Source organism: Cardiocondyla obscurior, linkage group LG04 (genome assembly GCF_019399895.1).
Source record: "Cardiocondyla obscurior isolate alpha-2009 linkage group LG04, Cobs3.1, whole genome shotgun sequence".
NCBI classification, from domain to species: domain Eukaryota; kingdom Metazoa; phylum Arthropoda; class Insecta; order Hymenoptera; family Formicidae; genus Cardiocondyla; species Cardiocondyla obscurior.
In genome coordinates this window covers 340,391-363,099 of record NC_091867.1, presented here as the reverse complement: position 1 = coordinate 363,099, position 22,709 = coordinate 340,391, and the positions used below count along the sequence as shown (strand labels likewise).

The 22,709-nt window shown below is 43.7% G+C and overlaps 1 pseudogene; it reads right to left on the bottom strand.

Annotated features, from left to right (window-relative positions):
- Positions 1 to 8,231, bottom strand: part of LOC139101958 (fat-like cadherin-related tumor suppressor homolog) — a 43,067-nt pseudogene extending 34,836 nt beyond the window's left edge.
- Positions 8,232 to 22,709: the final 14,478 nt, after the last annotated feature.

Sequence of the window (22,709 nt, the reverse complement as noted above, 5' to 3'; positions counted from 1 at the left end):
ACTCTCAATAAAATCCTGAGGGTGTAGAAACGAGAGAGCGGTATAACCCTCGAATTGCGGGCGAAACGGTAGGCCTCCATTTACCGAGACAAAGATCGGTCCAATGGAACGAGCCCGGCGAAATTATAGCGTTCAGATTTTCGCAGTGCGGCGAGTACTCCCCCCGTCTCTTTCAACTATACCGCCGCGATATCGAGCTTTATTTCACGTACCACGGAATCCCTTTCATCATGGACGCGGAGTCCGCTCGGAAACTCGATTGAACAAAAATTCGTGGACGCGAAGCGAGTAATTTCTTCCGACAGCAGACGGAAAATTGATATTTTTTTAAATTCTCAAAATTCTGCTTATAACATAATTAATAAGAGAAACAAATGTAAAAAAAATGTTTACAAAAAGCGTTTTTAATCAGTGTGATACGCGGAGGTTTGCCTAGTGAAGGTGAGCTTTGCGCAAAAAGCTTGCATGAAACGCAAAGCGCGTCGCTTCAACAAAGCGATACCACTAAACAAAAAAGAAAGAAAGAAAAAAAAAAAAAAAGAAGCCCTTTTGCGCAGGGCTATGATAAAGCCAGAGCAATCTCTTTTTTTTTTTATTAGTCTTACGGCTTCCGGTGACGGTAGCATCGGCCCAGATTTTATATTACACCACGAGCTGCTAATCGAGTTACGAGGAAGCCGTTGTCGTTCCGTCCGTACCTCCACCGTGCCGACAAGGCGGTACCGACTCTCGTAACTTTCGCTTTGCGGCCCCGTTATGATTAGCATGGCGTGAATCCGAACTCGTGCAACTGATACGATACAGAGCATCGTCGTTAAAACAAACTAGTTCCACGTTTTCGCTCGCGTGTTAAACCGTTGCGTAGCGGGGCGAAAACACCGTTGCGGACGGCACCCTGAAAGTTGGCGCGTAGAAACGATCTAGTAATGAAGTATAAGATCTTTGAATTTAATTTCCGTCGCTATTTAATCGAGTTCGCGTCGTTTCAAGTCCCGATTAATTGCGTCCTTTCTCCGTAAATTTCGCCGACAATTTCAGAGACGTGGCGGCCTTCGGTCACGTTCCTTTTATCATCAAATAGGAAGTACGAGGAAAAAAGAGGGCGACAAGAGGGGAACGAGCGGAAACGCGGGGATGGACAGGAAAAAAGGGGAATTGCGGGAAATGCCGTTCGATCGGGCTGCGAACGCAAACGTACGGAGCCGCGGCGCTGTAAAACGCATTTAAATAATTGCTTTTCGTTTTCGTTCCTCATCCAATGGACCATGTCGATCCTCGGCTTGATAGGAATGCACGCCCTCGCGCGACGAGAGCAGATCGCGGGTCGCGCACGAATTCACCGGATAAATCCGGAACGGGGTAATTCGTTATCGAAAATCAACAATTGAGAATTAGGCGATAATTATTTGCGACGTTAACACGGCGGCACGACTCGCAGCGGCTCGCTGATCGCGATGTCGCAAAATAAGAATCCCGCCCGGGATAACGACGAATTTATTTTCTCCCGCGCGTAGGGATCCCAATGGACGCTGCGAAGACGTTTTTCTTGGAGCACCGGGCGCAACGCTCGACGGAGTAATATTTTATGATGATAGTGAAAAATGCTTCCGGGTTAACGGCGCCGGAGCAACTGGAAGGCCGCTTAAAGGCCGCTCATCTCTCGCCGGGAGAAAGTTTTATCGGGATTATTCCCTTATGTCGAGCTAAGATTATCTGTCTTTCACGAGCGGCGCGGCGAGCGTTTTATGAAATTTGCCTGCCGGGGGGGAAAAAAATTTTCTTGCGCCCGTATTAAAGGAAGGAATCGCAAGTTTTCACGACGGGAAAATAATAAAAAGAAAAAAGAAAAAAAACCCTGAAGAGTTGATGAACTGTGAGCCTTCCTAAAAGCCAAGTCGTCCCGATGATATTTTCAATCACGCGACCGTGTTCCGTTAGACAGAAATAGCACGCGTGCAATTTTCATAAAAGCGAAAGAGATAGAGAGACGAGCACCTTAATATTTTCACGAAGCCTCTCCATTTTCGTTGGCAGTTATTAAAAACGGCAGGTGCATTAATCGTATTGATATAAATTGCGACCGTTTATAGCGATAACACCGCCGGCAATCAGCGACGTACATCCACATGGAATAAAATCTCATATTTCTCAACTTTTAACGTAATTAATGAAATTAGTCATATTTTGCAACGCCCGAGGGTGATTTAACAAAAAGCCAGGGATTTCTAAAAATGGCTCGGCACCTGGACTGTCAGAGCTTAGCGGTTTAATTAATACCGTCGTTTTACATTCTATTTAATTGGCCGGCCTATCACTGCGAGAAGAGGGACATTTTTGCGGCGTTACGCGCCGAAAGCGCGACTAATTATGCGATTAGCCGGAGGTACAAGGTCGTGTAACGTTTACGACGTGCCTTTCGTTTGTGCAAGCTCGTTCCCGCGGGCGAGGTCGCATTACTCGACCAAGATCTATCTAATCTAATTTCGTACTACCGTATAACACCGCCATTGTTCTCTCCATCGTCGTATCTTAGCTACGTGCCGCTGTAACTACAGGACCGCCGCGCGCGAATACGCCGGTTAGCACCTGAGATATATGCTTGTCCGAGAAGCGTACCACCTTTCACCCGAAATATTCTGCTTCACTCGTTAAGAACAACATACATACATGTATGTACACGTAGACGAATAAAATATACTACCCCGTAATAAAATTGTCAGAATTAAAACACGTTATATTTCGAAAGAAGCGTTTGTTATTATTTATTCGCAAAAAACGTGTTTATTATTTTTCTTTTTTTTTTTTTTTTTTTTGCGCTTTACACGCGACTCCTTTGCAAGGAAAAATTTTTCTAAAACTTTTATTTGCGCGTGCACACAGGGTGAGTGTATACGGTCTTAGATCGTAAAACAACACGCCGCCTCACGTCACATAATAATGTTAATGAGACCGAAGGGACGGGGTGTAATCGTAAAGCACGTACATGCGATATACCGTGACGCGTTATTTCAGCATGCAGTCTGGAGCGCGTGATGGAAAAGTGTTTTTGTCGAGCTGACCTTTTCCACCGGACTGCGACGTATCCTTTATCCACGACGCGGTCCGGAAGATTAAAAAAAAAAACCCACGGTCTCCTTGCTTGTTATCGGGCGTTCGTGAAAATTGATCGAGAGACCGCGGCAGCCGATGATTGATAGCGCGTGGGATCCGCGTGCGGATGCAAAAGAGGCGTCCGCGAACGCGAGACGATGCATTAATCGAGTGATCCGGTGATTTAATTGCGGAAACGAGTTCCCGGCAGACCGCCCGACCGGCCGTGACTCTTCCTAAAAAAAAAAAATTAAATAAAAGACCGTACGCTTTTACGGTGGCAACCCTTTAATGTGGGTCGCGAAACATTGTTACAGTTAGCTCGCAACACTTTGTTTCATTAAAAACGGTCGTTAATTATTCCCGATATTGGCTGAAAATAAGTCTGTCTAAAACAGGTAGATAATCTAAAATGCAAATATGAAATAAAATATAGCAAGAACCAACAAATCGATAGACGTCTTAATAAAATTCAACGAAATGGAAAAATTTAATCGAACGCGCTATTTCGTAATTTCTATTAAAAATAATTTTTTTTTTTTACAAAAACTCATTTCTGAAATTACCTTATTTCTCTAGAGGCGCATTTTAACTGAAAACGTCGAATTCCACTTTGGCCTTTTATAATACTGCATAATTACCAGTTTAATTGCACGATTTTGCAGCGTTATAGCATCATAGTTCTACCGAACAACGGGGCAGCGTAAAAGTCCATATCTGTTGGCTAATCGGTTTTGTATTACATTGCTAGTACCACGGATGTAAAAAAAAAGTGGAGTTTATTTTGTACGATCAATCTAGTCACAAAGAGATTTTTATTTTGTCTATCAAAAGCATCAATAAAATTATAAATAATAAACCAGCTATTAGCCTCGCTAGTTTTATCATACATATATAGATTTATTCATTTAGTTGCATATTCTATAAAATAGATTTTATTTAAAAAAAAAATCCCCTGTTAAACTCAGCTTTTACACCTGCTGTGTGACGAGTATCGCGTATCCAATAGTTTCTCGTGAATTCGCAGTGACTTCGAGTTATCATAGCATCGTCATTAGTAAAAACCGCAATTTCTTTCGTTGCCGCGAGTTCGTTATACGCGGGGTTTCCCGACAGAGCGTAATAACGTCGAGTAAATAGGAATCTGTGGCGTATTTGCCGCAGAAAGACAGAGAGAGACAGAGAGAGGGAGAGAGAGAGAGAGAGAGAGAGAGAGAGAGAGAGAGACTAGTTAGCGATACATCGCGCTTTGCAGAGGTAAATGCAGCGGTGGCCCAAATATCCGTTTATTTCACTCCAGTTCGACTATTTGTTGCGATTGACCGACTCGGCGCAGTCCGCAGGCTCAGCCTATTGCAAAAATCGAATGACGTTGCTAAACGATGACACGCCGATAATAAATAATAATCCCGCCGCGCGCAAAGGGACCACGTGCGACGACGACCGGCAATAAAATCGACAATACTTCTTCGGGGTGACGGAAACCAATTTAGCACGGTATTACACGGAATTTGGAAGCCGTCCGTCCGTTGTATTACGTTGCAGTAATTGCTGTTGGTGGAGTGTCATTGCCGCCGGGGTGAAACTGGGACAGAACTCTGATAGTCTCCGACGTGCAACGATGAGCTCATGTATTCAGAGTAATATCCGTACTTTTTCTCCGTAACAATCTGCTTCGATTCAGAGTGACAAATAAGAAATAATACTTCGTTCCATACAACACGGTCGCCATTAAAAAGATTGTAAAACATCCAATTCAATCTTGCGATGGACATTGCTGTCCAATCGGTGATACAATCTTTTCATCTCCACGATGTGGTCCAAAAAAAAAAGAAATAAAAAAACAAAAAAAAAATAAGCTTGCTGAAGAGGGAAACAAAGAGGAGGGAAACAAACAGAGTGGTAGGACTCTTTTTGTTCGCTAACCAAAGTTGCGAGCTGCAATTACTTTTACGAGAATAAAATCATAACGGCAAAAACAATCTATAATCTAGTCTAGAAATTCGAACGCGGATATTGAATAATAATCGAACGATGACGAAAATAGAGCATCTCACCCGGCAATCACCGTATAACAATTTAGCAACGTATTCCCAAAATTAATTAAAATTAAATTTTAGTTTAATATAAAGATGTCGATAAAATAATTATAATACGCTATTGAAAAAATTTATACCACAATGCAACCGCAGCATATGCCAGATCACGTTTTATCTATTTTAATGTTAGACCGTTCGTCCGATTTTCTCCTCTCATGCGAAATACGAAAAGTCATCTCGCGGGCCAAGTTTCGTACAATTCCGAACATTAAAAGTTCTGCGGATGGATAGCACGAGAAACGGATTGGCCAGCTGACAGAGAGGAAGTTTCCGGGGATTGGCCGGCGACGATGAATACAAATCAAACGTCGGCTGACTTTTTCCATTGTGAACCATCTCCCGATATAACCGACTTTCATTTTGCATACTAATACCGATCGCAAACAACCTTCGAAGAATACGAGATGTCCGTTGTTTGCGACAGGAGAGTGCCTTGGTTGGCTGCCAAAAATTGGTGAAGACCCCGGCATAATCTCGACGACTTTCGAATTTCTCACGACGGACGAAAATAATACCCGCTTCAATAAACCAACGAGTTCATCGTTTTAAAATTGCCGTTGCATTATTGATCTCTAAGTAGCGCTTCCTCCGCGTCAAGTCTTTACGATACACGAAGATACAAAGTTCCCGTCGCGTTACTATCCGTTTCGCGGCTCGTACATTATTTCGTCGCGCTAAACAACGTAACGCCTGCCCCTTATGTTATTCACGAAGGTTTTAAAGCCAAAAGCACGACGCTGTCCTAGATCTAACGAGCTCACGAGATAGGCACTCTGATCGTTTCATAATCCGGGCGTCGAGCGTCTCTCACGCGAGGAGGAAGGCTAAGCGGGACGATAAAGGACTGATGAATATGGATCGACATTCGATCATTCGAATTTGCATGCACGGCCAGGTGAGGCAAGAACAACGTATCTTTAGACATGCTTATATATCGCGGCGTTGCGTTATTAAACCCAAGAGAGAGAGGCAGGTCATTAAAATAAAGATAGATCGCGCGTCTATCTGTCGGGGCCATAATTTTCTGTTCGCGACACGGAATCATCGGCAAAGCGTATAAGATCGACCACCCTGCGTAGAGAGGCTCGTAAAGAGGATATCTCGTCCTCTAATTCGACCGGTAGCGAACGAGAATTCGACTGAAGCTCTTTTCACGGAAGCGACCGATCTTTCGGTTCCCCGTAACGGATCTATTAAAACTCTCGTCCAGCAAGATTGAACTCATTACCGGCTACCGGGTGTGGCTAAAGACCCGTCATCCCGATCCTGCCCCCAGACCGGTATTATTTTGCCGTTGATGCGATATTATATAGCACGGGACTTACCGGTGGTGGAGTTGATGAGAAAATAACCCTCTGGATTGCCGCTGCTGATGGTAAAGACGAATTGCTGCGGTGAGACATCGCGATCAAAGGCGCGGATCTGCAGAACACTCACGCTGGCGGGCGAATTTTCCGGCACGGATGGATAGTAAACTGGGAGCTCGGTTAGCGGCGTGTTATCGTTCTCGTCTAGCACTTCGACGTAAACCTGCACACGCGTGGGAAGAAAAAAGTGCCGTCTAATTATGCCGTAAAACAAAACTGCTGCGCGTTTATTAACATTTTTTTTAATCCTCTTTTTTTACTTTTTATTTCATTCTCTGGTAGTCGCTGTACGTAATTTACAATAATTGTTGGAACTTACCTGTAGACTCGAGCTCAGAGGAACCACTCCGTGATCCTGGGCGTAAACGGTCAACCAGTATCCCCTCTTCGTCTCGACGTCGAGCACCGCCTTGGTCCTGATGTTTCCTGCAACAAGCGGAGAACGCGCAATTAACTCGGGAAGCCAGAGTGAACGAGCGCAAACGCGCCACGATAATATCTCAATCATCTATCTTTTAATATTTCGAAATAATTCACTTTATTCCGATCGGTCCTGTCGCGCGCAATGAAATATACAGCAGGTGGCGAGCCCGTCGGGCGGCTATTCTCGAAATGGAATTAATATTAAGAACGCAAAATAATCGCCGTATCGCGGGACCTTTGCACTCCGGCGTACGTTATATCCCCTCGAGTGCCGGGCACTCGAAACCGGGAACGGAAGGCGGCCGGTTCTCAGGAGAAAAAAAGGAGACGGCGGTATTTCCACCTTGTGCGAGGCAGTCGGCAACAAGAGAGCCGACAGTCGGGCACGTCATCGCGCCGCCAAACATGCGTGTACGAGAGTGCACCACCGTGGCGAGTCACCAGCCGAGCGAGTAACGCAAAAATCGAACCGCATTCCTGTCGTTAACACATCAGCGGGCAACGGTGATGACGGTGCCACCGCCGTTCCGCGTGTCCGCGACTCGGTTTTTTTTGCTGGGATTTCGCCGAATGCACCGGCGGTTTCTTGCCCGCGACCGATATCCCGCGTTCTACGCTTCTCGCGGTCTTGTTTAACCGTCGCCCGGGATTAACGCGAAGGATAGCGGTTAAACGGCTTGGTCGAGGCACCGCTCGCGATGACGCCCGATCGCTTAGCAACGTCCGCGAACCGACCTTTTGCGCACCCGCTCGTGCTGCCGAGAGAAACGCAAACCGACGAGTACGAGTTGCGATTTGTGGCGCCGATAATCAACGTCTTCCTCGTCCGCGCCAAGTCGAGACCGAGCTCCGGAGTCGCGGTTTCGGTCGCCGCGCAATTAGCGAGACATCGAACTCGCCGTTTCAACATTTCAAGCGTCGATCGCCGGCCGGGATAACGGACTCGATCGTCGAGTCTACCGGTGCATGTAACGAGCGCTAATTAGAAATCGAGGGATTCGTGCGCGGATCGCCGCGCAATCATACGTTTTCTTGCATTTCGATCGAACCGGCGGTAGCTTAGCCCGGATCGTTTCGTTCGCTCTGCGTGCGATTTCGTACGCCTGCATCCCGGTTGTACAAATCCGCGTTTTTTTTTCTTCGGTTTTGTTTTCTGCAATTTTTTCCTCTCCCCCTCTCCCCAGAAAACACACGTAGCGCCGAGCGTTAAGCCGGTTTTGTTACCGTGTTTTCCTTGCAGCTTCCGTTGCATCGCGTCGTGCGTGCTCAAATCATAGTCGCGCTTCTCTCATTGCCGGTCTGCTCGTAGTTAGCACACATGACGCGGAAAAAAAGGGAATACATCTCCTTCTTTTTCACCTCTTTTTTTTTTTTTTTTTTTGTCAGTTTCTTCTTTATGTTATAAATCACACACTCGACTATAGCATTCGTAGAAGTGTTTCCGGCGGAACCCTAACGCCCACGTGTTATAATTAACATCGCTACCACAAAAGAATGCGATTTTCCACGGCGAGCGTGAGAAGAAGCGAGCATTTCGAGTGGCCGGGTTTACCATGAAAGTTGTTAAATCTTAATTAACCGCAAACGAACGTTGCCATATAATACGCCGCGTTGTTATACTTCCCGTATGCCCTCGTCGCTGCCACGGCGCCACATTATACGCGCCCCGCCTGTGCATTCGGTTGTGGAAGAAGCGAATGAAGACGCGCGCGGTGCTCAAGAGCGAGCGAACCCGCGAATGCATTAAATTTAGCGCCGTAAACGCGATTTATACAGCATCCTCGTATAACGGGAGAACTTCGTTAGCGTTCGCGCGCCGGCAACGCGATCACAAAAGTGAATTATTCTTCGGGAAACGTATCGTCGCACCTTTACGCCCGTTCGCAACGTGAACTGCAGGAACGGTGCATTTCGATCGGGTTTCATATTATCGTGCGCACGCGGATACCTCAGCAAATCTCCCGGGCTCCTCCGTGCTCATCCATCCGTTCAGACAGCTGATGAAGGCGCGTGCAGCATTTAATAGCGCGCCGGGGATCGTATTTAATGTGTGCCCGCGCGCAGATTGCAGCCGACCTCCCGAGACGCAGAAGAGCGATACGCGACGAAGAAGTACGTGCGATTGTACGCCGCGAAACGTCGAAGAACCCACGTTTCGTTTCCCCTCCCGAATTCGTGCCACCTCGCGCGAATCTATCGGAAATAGCGAACGGCGAATCGTACAATAACTTTCACGTAGCTCGAGGAAATAGAGAAAAGTAAGCGAATAAAAAGAGGAGAATTGCGAACTGCGTGTATTTCTAAATATATATCGCGGCGACGAGAAAAAGTAAAGCCCCGGAGCTTGCAATCGCGCGACAGCTGTTTGGCAATTTTTTCTCATCCCGTGACTTTTCCAGCCCGCGAGAGCCTTCGGATACCGTTCGCCACTCGTGATCCCGTAAGAGACCGTCTCTCCTCGTCGAGCGAGCTGCAGAATTCGTTTTCTGGCGTGACTCTCGTCCTTTGTTCGAATAACGACGCAGCCGCTTGGCGGAAGCGCGGCGCGGAGGAAACGGTCGATGGCTTTCCGAGCGGAGAACGTGCAGCTGTAATCGAACTCTCGGTCGTTTAATTTTTGGCCTCGGGTACCGCCTTTATCCCCTGCGCTCTTTCATCCGGCGTGTCCTCTCGTTCGCCACTCTCATCTTCCCTGAGAGATTTCTTCGAGGTCTTGACGTAACCCTGGGTCCGATCGTTAACCCAGATTCGTCATTAACACTTTTGGCATTATCTCGTTAGCAATACGCCCCGTGGACGTTCGCGAAAGCGTTAACAATGACTATCGTCCTCTCGGCCGATTGTTGTTGAGAGATGATTGATGCTCGAACGGATATCATGGATTAATGAACGCTTGAAAAGCTGCAGCGAGAATAGATTGTACCAATTGAGCTTTACTGTTATTTCGTTACCGGACGTTGAAGATAATACTACGATTTATCATAAATGTCTCAATTATTTGATTCGCGTCGATAAAATTATTTCGTTTGAAAAAGTATGCACGATAAAAATTAAAGAGTCGGAAATAACTTCAGTCTTGATATTCAAACACTATTATTCATTTGTAAACACATTACGTACGTTTAAACAACTGCGTTATCTTCGTGATACTCACGTTGATTAAATTATAATCCGAGGGAATTAAGCGCAACGAAGTTTCTCGGCATCTAAATGGGGAACGTCAGGATTAATAGAGGAAACTCGTAAATGAAAGATAATTACGATTTTCCTTACTGTTATAAGCACACTTTTAGTCAATGTAATTTGCAGAGGCAAAATTTATGTTGCAAAATTTACAGTTTTAAGTAATGTGAGAAGATTTGAACAAATTACGGATTTTTACGTAATGCATTTTTCTTTTGCAATTTCAAATATGATATTACTGCCCGTAGAAGTCCGCGTGTATTTGATGAATGTGGGGAAAGATACAAACCGTAAATCGCTAGTGGATAAAAGCGCCACTAGAAGTTAAATTACGAGATATACGTGTCCGCTCGACCGGATCTCTCGATACGCTCGAGATTTAAATTGCCGGGGGCATATCGTCAACATTCGATTGAAATACGTTTCCGTGGAAACCTTTTAACGATTAGATTCGCGTAACGGTATACACGCATATAAAAGGGGCGATTTAGCTTTTAAATCACGATGAAGGGTACAATGAAAAGGCGAAAAGTAAGACTAATAATTCAAATAAATGAAATTGGCCGTTATATAAAAATCGGGATTGCTATGTTTGATTTTAAATACTGTTATTAACAATCGGACATTTGTTTACAAAGAAATGTAAAGTTGCGAACAGACGAGATGAAAATTACAACACGTATCAATTTCCAAGTTAATATAACTAAAAGAAAAGAAAATTTTTATTTTAAAAAATGTGTCGAGTCAGAAAGTGATAACACATATTTGCGCCGAATCCACTTCTATCAATAAGTGATATCGAAAATTAATCCCTCTTTCGATTCGACACAAACCAATTATATCTTTTGGCAAACATTCTTCGCGAGCACGTTTCTTTATAATTCCTAAAACTTTTCCGTTGCTCCGCGGGTCTTCGCGTGGTACTTGAACAAATTATTATACCTCTAACTCTACCGAGATGTCCAATCTTCTTGCATCGTACCCTATCCCCTCCCACTGGTGGAGATAAACGGTTCCACGTTTTTTCCGTTTTCACTGGTTTCCAACTTTTGTAGGAGCACTACTTACCAGACGTTCGTCTTTATCTTTATAACTCTTTCGATAGCCGACGAGCCAATTTAATCAGCACTTTTACCGGAATTTATCTACGTGAACTAATAAAGAAATATCTAGCGGACGTTAGATAACGGAACTCACATTACTTGCACATCAATCACATTTCTACCTATAGCATGTAATAGTTTGATATAATATATATATATTTTTTTTTAATAATTATTTTAAATAAAATATTTATTCCTCTAATATTTTAAATTCAAAATTATAAATTAGTTAAACAAATATCCGGCATTAATTTACAGCACTAACTTTCTAAAGTCGTCCGCTAAGTTATATACTTACATATTATAGCTTCATGTACAAATTTAATAAATTTAAGTAATGAAAAAATTCGTGCATTTGTTCAGAAGTTACGGTTAAAACAGCAAAGAACAAAAAATTGATAACCCTTCAAAATTGCAAATGTCTTGAGTGAATAAAGAATTTCACGCGGAGAACTAGTTTACCCGAGATTTTGCGTGTTTGAAAGTTTCCGAAAGTTAGCGCCGATGTGCTAGTCGGCTGACGATCCTTCCTGCAATTCGTGATACGCGTATCACATAGAAGAGTTTCAAAGTGTGCATACAGTTTGGAAGCAATCGAACCTAAGGAGTTCGAGAAGCTGCGAAAACCGCTTTGAAACAGACATTGATACGTTGCTACATTCGGCGCGAGTGCTCTCGCAACTTGCTTCATTTTCCGCTTCTTGTAGAAAATATCGTTGAAAGAATACGGGAATATTCGCTCCGCGCGTTCTGTGTCTCAATTCTATCTTCTAAAAGCATTTTTATCTCCTCGCTGAATGTATTGTATTGTAATCCCGGCGTCTTAAGAAAATTAAAAGTGTAATTATTGTTGGGACGATTAATCACGGGTGAGATAAGACATTTTTCCCTTGAGAAAATAAAGACGTTTATCGCCACGATGATCGTTGGTGAAATTGAAGGCTTCTCGTCGCGTTATTCATGAAAGATCATTTCGGAGACTCCGACGATGATGACACGTTTATGACGAAGAGGTATTCGTGATGGATATAAACGAGCGGCTCGGTTTCACGAGTACTCGCGAAAAGGTATTGCGAAAATAATGATCGCCACCGCTCGACGGCCGTCATTAGCCAGATTAACAGTGGGAAACCGTTCTGTCCTCGACGCAGGGAGCCGAGTTACCAGGAATTATGTCGGCGGTTAGGGTGCCGTAAGATCCGCCTTCGTCGTGTACCCTTCGTCTTCTTTCGCCCTCCCGCTGCTGCTCCACTTTCCTGACTTCCCGTATCTTTCTTGTCCCGTATCTTTCTTTTTTATCGCCCTCACTACCCCGAGTAGCAAGCGCTATCGTTCTCGCCTAAAGAGAAACAAGAATTACGACTAGAGATGAATATCCCATCCCCTTTCTTTTTTCTTTTGTATATCTCAATCAGAGAAATCCCGCAAAAATTAATTTGTCCGACTGAGAAAGTGAGCCGCGTAATATGTACAAAATAATCGCATTTTTAATTTAACGATTAACGAAACTCAACTAAGTTTAAGCGTTCCAAGAGAGAGACTTCTTCTATTCGTGCGATTTTTATTGCTGCGCAAGATTTTTACTTTCCACGAGGAAATGTTGCCTAGATACGCTGCATGAATAGAAAAAAAAAAATACTAAAATTTTTTTCTCGCGTCCTAGATATACATGTCCATTTTCTGCGTGTCGCCTAAATGCCTTACAATTCATTTCGATGTAACGCGACCGTTCGCCCCCGTGAAACGTTCATTATTGCACCGTGGGTCCAAGCGGAAAGTTAATTACGTAGTTACTGGCATTCCATATTTTATGTAAACGCGGAATTGGATTTTTGATCGACATATTTCGTGCGCCGGTGTCCAGCGAAGATGTTATTGGCCGCGTGTATCATAACGACTGTCATAACGAGAGTCTTGTCGCACGTGTACGTCGGTGACACGCGACCGTGATAAGAAATCGGTGCATCGCGTGTGTTTCTTACTGCGTGGTATACTCGTTACAAAGGAAGCAGAGAGGGACGAAGGCTCAAGTGGTCCGTGCACGAAACCATGTAATATCGGGTGTCCGGTCTCCTTCCGGTGGACGCAACGCACGACTCGTTTTACGTCTCGCCCCGAATACGTGAAGAAAGACGTTACCACGAAACGTGTCTCGCACACGTACTTTCGTATTGTGGATCTCGATAGCGGAATAAGAGAGGTACCGGCCGGATGAGCCACGACCGAGTTTTATTTCGCGCAGCCAGCACTTCCGGCGTTTTCTTCTTCGTTTGACCGACGCGGGCTGTCTTGGCGTTCGATCTTAAGAATTTCGGTGCCTCCCCCCACCCCCACCGTAATCGTCGTTTCCGAGGAGAAATCCAACGGTTCCTGAATCTTTCACGTAACCGTGGCCGTGCACAGTCGACGTGTGAACAGCGTGTTTCATTTTTAACAGGCGGCGATCACATAAACCGTTTCTGCTCGAGATCGAAGAAGCGCATCACGAGATTGACGCGATCGGAGTTTGCAGTCTTGGCTCGCTGCGATAGAAGTTGTTCGTGATGAAAGATAGAGTTTCTCGATCGGGTGAAAAACAACGCCCGTCAGTTCGAAATGCAAATTTGTTCGTGGCTACAACTGGCCGGTAAGATAAATCCTTGTCACGGGCTGCGAAACTTGTTCGTGTTTATAGCTGCGACGAGGCCGTCCGCGCGACTTTCTTTATGCACGAGCGTATATCGAGAGGCACGGATGGCTCAGAGCTTGTAAAGTTTGAAAACTGAATAAAAATGCTAATTACCAAACTTTTAATGAAGTAGACGCGTTGGCCCGACGCCGGATGTTTCACGAGCGCAAAGGCCGCGTCGGACGTTGGAAATATATGACACCTGTCACCCTACTGTAATTCCGTGCGCTGCAACTTTAGATGACCGGCGTGCAAAAATAAATTACATGTTTTAGACTGATGAAAACGTGTAGCCGCGCGCTAATACATCAGAGTCGGAACAGCTAATCCAGCACTACCAGCCGACAGAGTGATTACGCCACTATCTTTCGCGATTTATCGGGACTTTATTTGCCACTCCATGCAATACGTTTGCTTTGCGCGAGTCGGTGGATTTGAATGAAATAGAATGCAAAAGCTCTACCAAACGCTAATCGGGATTTCGTGAGCGGCGCATCGGCTCTCGGGGAAGTTCCATTCCATGCGTTCGCAATGGGAAGAATTAGCGTGCGCGTGCCAGTCGCAGGTTACACGCGCGCGATCGAAAAAACAATATTTCGCGCGGCATTTCAGTATTCAGCGATCCCCTCGAGGGGGATCCGCGTTCGGTATTCAGCGATCCGCGCGATGCAATTCCCCGTCCGGCTGCATCGCGCGCATACGGCGACACCGAGAGATGTGCATCGGGGGATTCTGTGCAGCTAGCGAACGGTGGGGGTGGCGCGAGATAGGACGCGCAGCTTCCGAGATACGTGTCTCCCGTCCGTGACCGATGGCTCACGTCAGACGTGACACGTGCTACACGTGCGCCGCCTTTCACGACTGAGGACACCGGACGCCGCAGTACGTCAGCCCGATCACAAGCATACAGACGGACGAACGAATGGACCGCCGTGCATTTTCCTCGTCGGGGACACCGGGGAATGGATTGTCGGAAGAGGTTTGCGTTCCGTCTCGCGAAAGAGACTGGGAAAATCAAACGAGTGCAGGCGCGGCGAGCATCTTACGAGAAGAGATGTACAATACAATGCGTCGGGGGGTCTCGTCTCGGAAAAAGCAGGATACTGCGGGAGCCTTCGCGGCTTACTTGTCCTTCGCGCATACACGATGACGTTAAATATAATCTTAGAGACACGCGCTTTCAGATCCGATTGCGTTAATAGCGCGAGGGGATGCTGCAAACCCGGAATCGTAACCCACCTAATTCAGAATTTAGAGAAACTCGTCTCTGGTGTTACGACGAAACACTGGCACGACGCTTATATATCTCGCACAATTGAAAATGTCATTAATGAGACGACAGATTCTGTTGCGTGGAAGCTGGAACGAAACAGCATATATAACGCGCGAAACTATTATTTCAAGATGTTACAAGCTAATTGCGCTTGTTAAAGCAAAACAACGAAGGCAGCTAAAATTTCCAGAAGATATCAAATTAAACGGAATTTTAATCCCGTAACGTGACGTCTTAAGTCTTCATTAGAAGTTTCCTAACGGTCATTCGCGGGACTCTACCTTCGGATACCTCCGAATAAAGCTTTGTCGGCGACAATCGGTAATCAGAGGAACAGCAATAAATCTCTCTAAATAATTAAACTAATTCCAAGACTTATTTCCGATCGTCGACGAGGGTGTAGAAAATATCTTCTTTGCTCGCGCGATCTATTTGTATAGAACGAGTTTATTCTCGAGTAGTATCGGGTGCATCGAACGGGTTTGCCCATTCATCTCGCGTTCCAGTCTCGTGCCAATTAGAATTCTCTGATCCCGCCGACGGAACCACTCGTTAATTAAAAGTATCGCGGACAAATGCGTTTTTGCCGCAGCTAAATTGATTTCACATTAGTCTCCTCGACGACGACGTGAGTTGGAGGAAAGTCGTGGAAAAAAAAGAGGTGAAAGGGCAGAGGGAGCGGAAGAGGAAGTGTGTTAAAAGGACTGGAATAGAAACGAAACAGTTTTGCGAACAAATCGGAAAATGTGCACATCAATTTAGCGGCCGGTTCGTTCTTTTTGACGCGAAAGCAATGTCTCTCTTTGGCATGGTAATCCAATAAATAAAAAAAAAAAAAGAGAAAGAGAGAGAAAAAGTGGATTTGGACCATCGTCGAGAGGTCAGCGAAAACGGATTCAACGGATAATTGCTGTCGTCGATTTGAAATCGTGATAAATCATGGTCTCTCGATAACTCGCTCTAATTCGCAATCGCGAGCGGTGAACCGTGAATCAAATGCATAATTAACACAGATGATGAGTTCGTTGCAGCGAGAAACGACGTGACGTTCGATAACGAAGCACTTTTTTTGCCGACTGACTTACAGTTTATGTAATTTGAAGTAAAAAGTTAAAAAAAAAAAAAGAAAAAAATTGAAACATCTTTGGATAACGATTGAAGAAGAGATTTTCAAATGTTTCTCTCTGTCCTTTTTTTCTTCTCGAAGGCATTAAGAACGGAAGAATCATCGATGCGGAGGAAAAAGATTACGATTTATTTTACAGGCTACAAAACATTGTATAACAAAAATCTTGTGTAACTTTAGACGAAGGTAGCTCGCAAGTACGTCGCGTGTAGAAAGATGAAACATGGAAGGTGGTTAAGCCGACAGATGAAGAGTATCGTGCATCCAGCTTCTCAGCCACCGTTCGGACCGCTCTTATTTCTCAAGTGGCTCTTTGAATTAGTTCGTTCTGACTTTACGAAATTTGCGCGGTCAAAGAACTTGTACAATCCGTTAAATCGATCATATGTAACGCGGTGGGACTGTGTAAATTAAATTATTAATCATTTAAGGAATTAAATCAGAACGTCGCTGCAATAACGAAATTTCGTCCGTTATTACGACGGAACTTCGACGTTCTTGCTAATGCGTCACGAACGATCGAAAACGTCGTTAATGAGAAGACGGATCTTGTTACGCGGAAAGCGGGAGGAAGCGGAGTTTATAACGTGCGAAATTATAATTTTGAAGATGATGCGCGCTAATTGTAATTGCCCGTTACAACGTGACAGAGCGAGCAGATAGAATTGGGTGGGGAATTAAATTAATCTAAATCCTAATCTCGTAATGCGAATGCACATTTTGTCTTTTACCCTTCTTAAATCCTATATTCGAGAAAAGTCCTCTAACAGAAACGCGATAAAACCCGTGAAATCTTGTGGATCTACGGACGGAGAAGGCTAGATTTACCACGTGGATTTTCCCCGTTGGATTTTCCGGAGTTGCTGGAAGAGATTTATTCCCGCGAATCAGACGGCCCGTCGTGCGACGAAACATATGACAGATTTTTGCGAACGGCGAGAGAAGCGTATATTTTTTTGTCAATGCTCACTTTGACAGCAGCCTGTTGAGATAAAGATATATACCTTGAATATTTTTAGTGAAACGCGAAGAATACTGTCTTTAAGCGTTTATCATATATATCTAATTGCACGATTAAATTATATGATACTGTCAACTACCGATTTATGTAATCGGATGCTTTCTAGTCCGCGTGAAAATTTCATGCGCTTTTTTTTTTTTAATATGGACGACGCGTTTCTTAAGCTCGCCTCTATTGAATGAAAATGATATTGATCGTGCATCACGGCGCCACTATCATCGAGCCATCAAAGTTTCCGTCAAGATTTTCTTGATCCTACCGGCTCGCAAAAACGACGGCATAGAATACAGAATGCAATACATTCCCGGAAATCGAAAAAGAAGCGATAGCTTCTTCTATAAAACGCGCTCTAAGAACGTGCATATATTTGACTGACTGAAGCTTACTTTTCGTTCGATGTGCTCGCGATATTGTGCGTACAGACGAAAAACAGCAGGTCTTCGCTTTTCAATTTATCCGCGGCGCATTTTTATTATTATTTCCTTTTTTACAATTTAAAATGAAGGTTTACTCGCCAGGTGACGTTTTAATATTTAATGCAGAAAATTAAAAAGTCATGGTCGGCGGAATTCCGCGAATAAATTTACACTCCATTTTAGCGCGGGGGAGTTTTTGCCAAAATAAAATTCCGCTGCACGTTTGCGAGGGATGTCTCGTATATCTTGTGTCCCGATAGCGTCCGCGTCCGGGATTTATTCAGCACCGGGTGCCATCCAAATTCATACGAATCAGTCGCACGACCACCCGAAACGATAGGGCGCCTCGATGCCGGCATCGGGGTTGTGGATTTTTCGTAAGGGCCAAAGTGACTACGAGGGCCCCCGCCCGGTTTCGTTGACACGCGTACCTACGAGACGTGCAGTCGTTCCACGTGCACGTGCTCGTCCTATGCGCGCAACGAATAAATTTTATCCGGCTTTTCTCCAGCTATTTCGGGAGCCCCTGGTGGAATAAGGTGCGGAAACGCCACAACGAGACACGCCTTCCGGAATTTATCATTCTTAATAAAACGGAACGAAAATAGTGAAACGCAAAATGACCTTTTGTGCCAGATAAATAGATCCTGCTCGCGACGAGCGGATAGTTTCATCAGCTTAAACGATTAGGATATATGGGAGACTGTTGCGCGCTTTCCTGGAAATTATTTTAACAAGATCTGTATGCACTGTGTTCTCTGCATTTAAAACGACACCTCGTTTTATTGGTGGATATTAAAGCTTCGAAGAAAGAAAATATGAAAAAGAAATGGAATAAGAAAATGGTTAAAACGTGCGAAGTTGATTAAAAGTTTACATTGTAACATTTTTTTTTCTTTCTCGAGTCACGCGTATCTTAAAAAAATTAGCGTCCGACAAATGCGACTGTTGTAAAATGAAATCAGATCTGTGCGAACTTTTATTTCCAACACACGAAATCGAGGTGTTAATCGCGTAACGGCAGATCACGCGCGTAATAAAATCCGAATTACTTTCAAGGGGAAAAAAAGCAAATAGCAAATTTGCTGCGGATGTAAAGCGTCGGGATTAAGAATTCATTTCCGATTTAACGACCAGAGGGGTCGCTGTATTACGCTTTACAAGCAAAATATTGCCGAAATTTCAACATCGTAAGCAATAAAAAATATTTTATCAGACTTAAGCAGTCAGAATAAACTTCTTACATAATTTATAAAAAAATTACAGACCCCTGCTTCGCGCGCAATATTTGTTCTTGGTTTCTTCTACGTTAAAAAAAATTATTTTATCTTAATAATTTTAATAATAAACTGCGAATGTGTGTGTCTACACGGAACTTTAAATACTTGGCGTTCTTTTAAATATCAGTTATATCAGTACATTAAATATATTCAATTCCTCATATTGATCGCGTAGAGTATAAATAATTGACACTACTGACGAGTACCGCGACATATCCGCCGCTTAAAAATTCGTGATACATTGAAAATAATATTTGGCATAATATTCAGTTTTTACATTGGTTTGTAACACGCATAGTGCGTGCAGGTCAGATAGCAAACAAGAGTCGGGGATGGTCGGCCGTGCTCGGCTAGGTTCGATGCGATCACCAAGCGGCACTCAGCCGGCGTACATACGCAACTCACGCGATATGACGTCACGGATCGACAATCTCAAGATAGCGCCCCGTGTGCGCCAAATATATGTGGCAAATAACGCTATCGGGCAACGCAATCTAGCTTCTGTAATCAATGTTCTCTACGCAGAAGTAATAGCAAGTGAAAATTTGATGCCACAATACCTTTCGTTTCCTATTACGCGGCATCTTTAATCCTCGGCGTCGTACCTCTGTGTTCCTCTACCACGGCAATTATTTCGTCTAGAATTATAAAGTACTCCTCCCGGTAGGCGCGATCTCGTTGCTGTGGGCGAGTAACAGCCTCCGGCGGATATTCTTTAAGCGAACCTTTCGTGCTGCAGTGATCAAGTCCAGAAGAAACAAACGCGCTTTCGCCGCCGCAGCCGGGTCGTCGGCCATGATTCCGAGACTGTCGGTGAAGTAATCTATAGATGGTTTACGAACTACGAAAATTGGCCGAGGGGGGGTTGAGTGTGTTCGATTGCGTTCAGCAGATGGCGTACGTGCCTGGACGCGACATAATGCCGAACTCATCAAGAGATGAGCGCCACTATACTAGAAAAAGAAGAAGCTCATCAAGAGATCGTGCCATACAAGTGACGAAGATATGAAAGATCTCGATGCGTGCCAAATAATTATGCAATATATTCGATGAATACCGTTATCGGCTAACACGATCCAGCCTCTGTGAGCAGTGTATTCGACACGGAGAATATCGGTAAGTGAAAACTTAGCATAGAATATTTTTTACTTCGGCATACGCGGCGACATTCATTCTCCGCGTTGTATCTGTTGTACACTCTAGAAGCGCGGCAATTATTTCGTCTAATATTATAAAATATTTCTCTCGATGCGTGCGATCTTATCGCGGCGAGTAGGTTTTCAGCTTCCAGTAGCGGTAATCTAAGTAAAATTTCCATTCGGTTTACGAATGCGCCTTCATCGTCATAGCCGGTTCGTCAAGCACGCTCCTGGGAAAGATGGTCTAATAATCGGAGAAAAAATTGTGAGAGTTAGGAACGCGAGTGTTCCCTACGGTCGCGGAGAAGACAAAGCATTCACATTTAATATATTTAATACAGCGACATGCATATCCATTCATTAAATCAGTGCGTCATTTACACGAACGAAAATTATTTTATATTTCATCTTTTTCAACAGTGAGCTACTACAAGCCGTGGATGGTTGAGCGCGCAGACAACGAACACGCTCTCGCCGCAGTAATTAGCGCGTCGACCAAATCAGACATCTTCCCAAGAGCGCCATTTAAATGCTCGGAGGAAGATTTACAAAGGTGAGAACAACCTCGAGTCCCGCCCAGAGTCGCGTAGAAGGTTTATTCAATTGATAACGTATTTAATAGCTCTTGCAAAATATTTTTTTATTTTATTGTTTTCAGCAGTGAACGACTACAGCCGTAGATTGTAGAGGACCATCGGTCGTGCTCGGCGGCGGTAGTCGACGTACCAGCTCGCGCAACACAGTTAACGAATCGTGCAGACAGGAAGGAACTCCGTGCGAACTGAATAACTTGGCAGTATCTTGGACGAACACCGTCACCGGCCAACGCGGCCAACGCGAGCTACTCTGGTCATCGTTCTCTACGCGGAGAAAATATCAGTAAGCATAAACTTGCCGTAGAATGCTCTTCATTGTTTGTTACACGGCGATTGTAATCTTTTTTGTCGTATTTTTACCTTCCTAAGACACGGCATTTATTTCGTTTTTTGATGATCTGAGTGCTGAGAGGAGGAGCTGGTCCTGGATGGACATCAGGCGTCAGCGGAGCACCGTCTGGGTAAGTATCTTTTCTAATTTACATAAATGTAAAATCTTTTCCTGTTTAATCGACTCATGTTATTATCCAGTAATAATTACAAAAATAATTATAAAAAAAGATTCAAAGTTTTAGAAAAATTTTTTTCTTTTAAAAATCTCTCCGAAAAATTAAGTATTATAATTTCTAATATCTCTTTGGATAAAATCATATATAGAAATTATAGTTAAAATTAATAATTATTTTATCGTATGCATATTTTTCATTTTAGTTTTTTCTTTTATGTTACAGAATATCATCCCATTATCGGACTTCGAACTCCGCTTGCATCGCAACAAATGTGAGTGACTAATTTTTTTTTACCGAGGCAACGACTCAACGATTTACAATAAAATAATAATTTTTTATTATAGTATTTATTGCAACTTTAAATATATCATATTAATATTGAGTAATTATTCAAAAATATTATAACGTAGATAATCGTAGATTTGTTGCCTAGATTTGTAACAGTAGAGTAGTTTAAAAAGCGCTTTACTTCGAAAATGGAAAGACGTTTCGTCTTCCTCGACTATTTACGGCTTAGTCGACATTTTCGATTACTTCGTAATCCGTTTTCGTTTTAAAATATCGTTCTCTAACTCGTTTACGTATTACAATAAATTTATTCTCGCTAAAAAAATAATTTTAAACAAAAAAACTAATAATAAAAATTTAAGAAATAATAAAAATAAAGCTGACATTACTCTTGCGGTAGACAGCCAAACGAGAGAAGTAGATAATCTGCCTCGCAAAAATGCGACTACAATTGAAACTTAATATCGCCTTTATAAAATAGGGTAAGCGATTTTTTTTCCTCTCTAGTAGATTAGTTTTTTTTTTTACACGAAATGTATAACATAGAATCTCGAACTCCAATTTATCGCGACAAATTGCTCGGCGCGACGCCGAATTACCAACCAACCCGGTGCTGCTTAGCTTATCGTAGGCGGAAGTTCCGGTTATGTAAGACGGCCGCTGAGGTGGTTTCCCCTCGATACATTCGCTGTTATGTAACTTCTCCTCCTATGAATCGATAATACGGTTGCCTTAACTAGGCGCTCCTTGAGCGAGGGGCTTAATCGTGCCCTCGTGGCTTCACGCTGACGAAATTCAATCGACATTGATCGTTACGAAGAAACCATTGTGTCACCACCAGAATTAATAGTTGCGAGTCGTTTATCTATCCCAGAAAATCGATAAAACTGTTTTTAATATAATAATAATACTTGCGGAACATTTCGAAGCTATACTCAGTATTTTTTGGTCTTAAACTCGTACAGAGATAAAAAACTTCCTTTTCACTACCTTGCGAGTATTAATCGTTTTCATTTTATCGAGAAGATGAAATTACGATGAAACGAATCAACGGCCAACGTTCACCGGGAACTTAACACGATTCGCATTTAAATAATAACTGCGAAGGGCAGAATCGCCGGCGCTCGA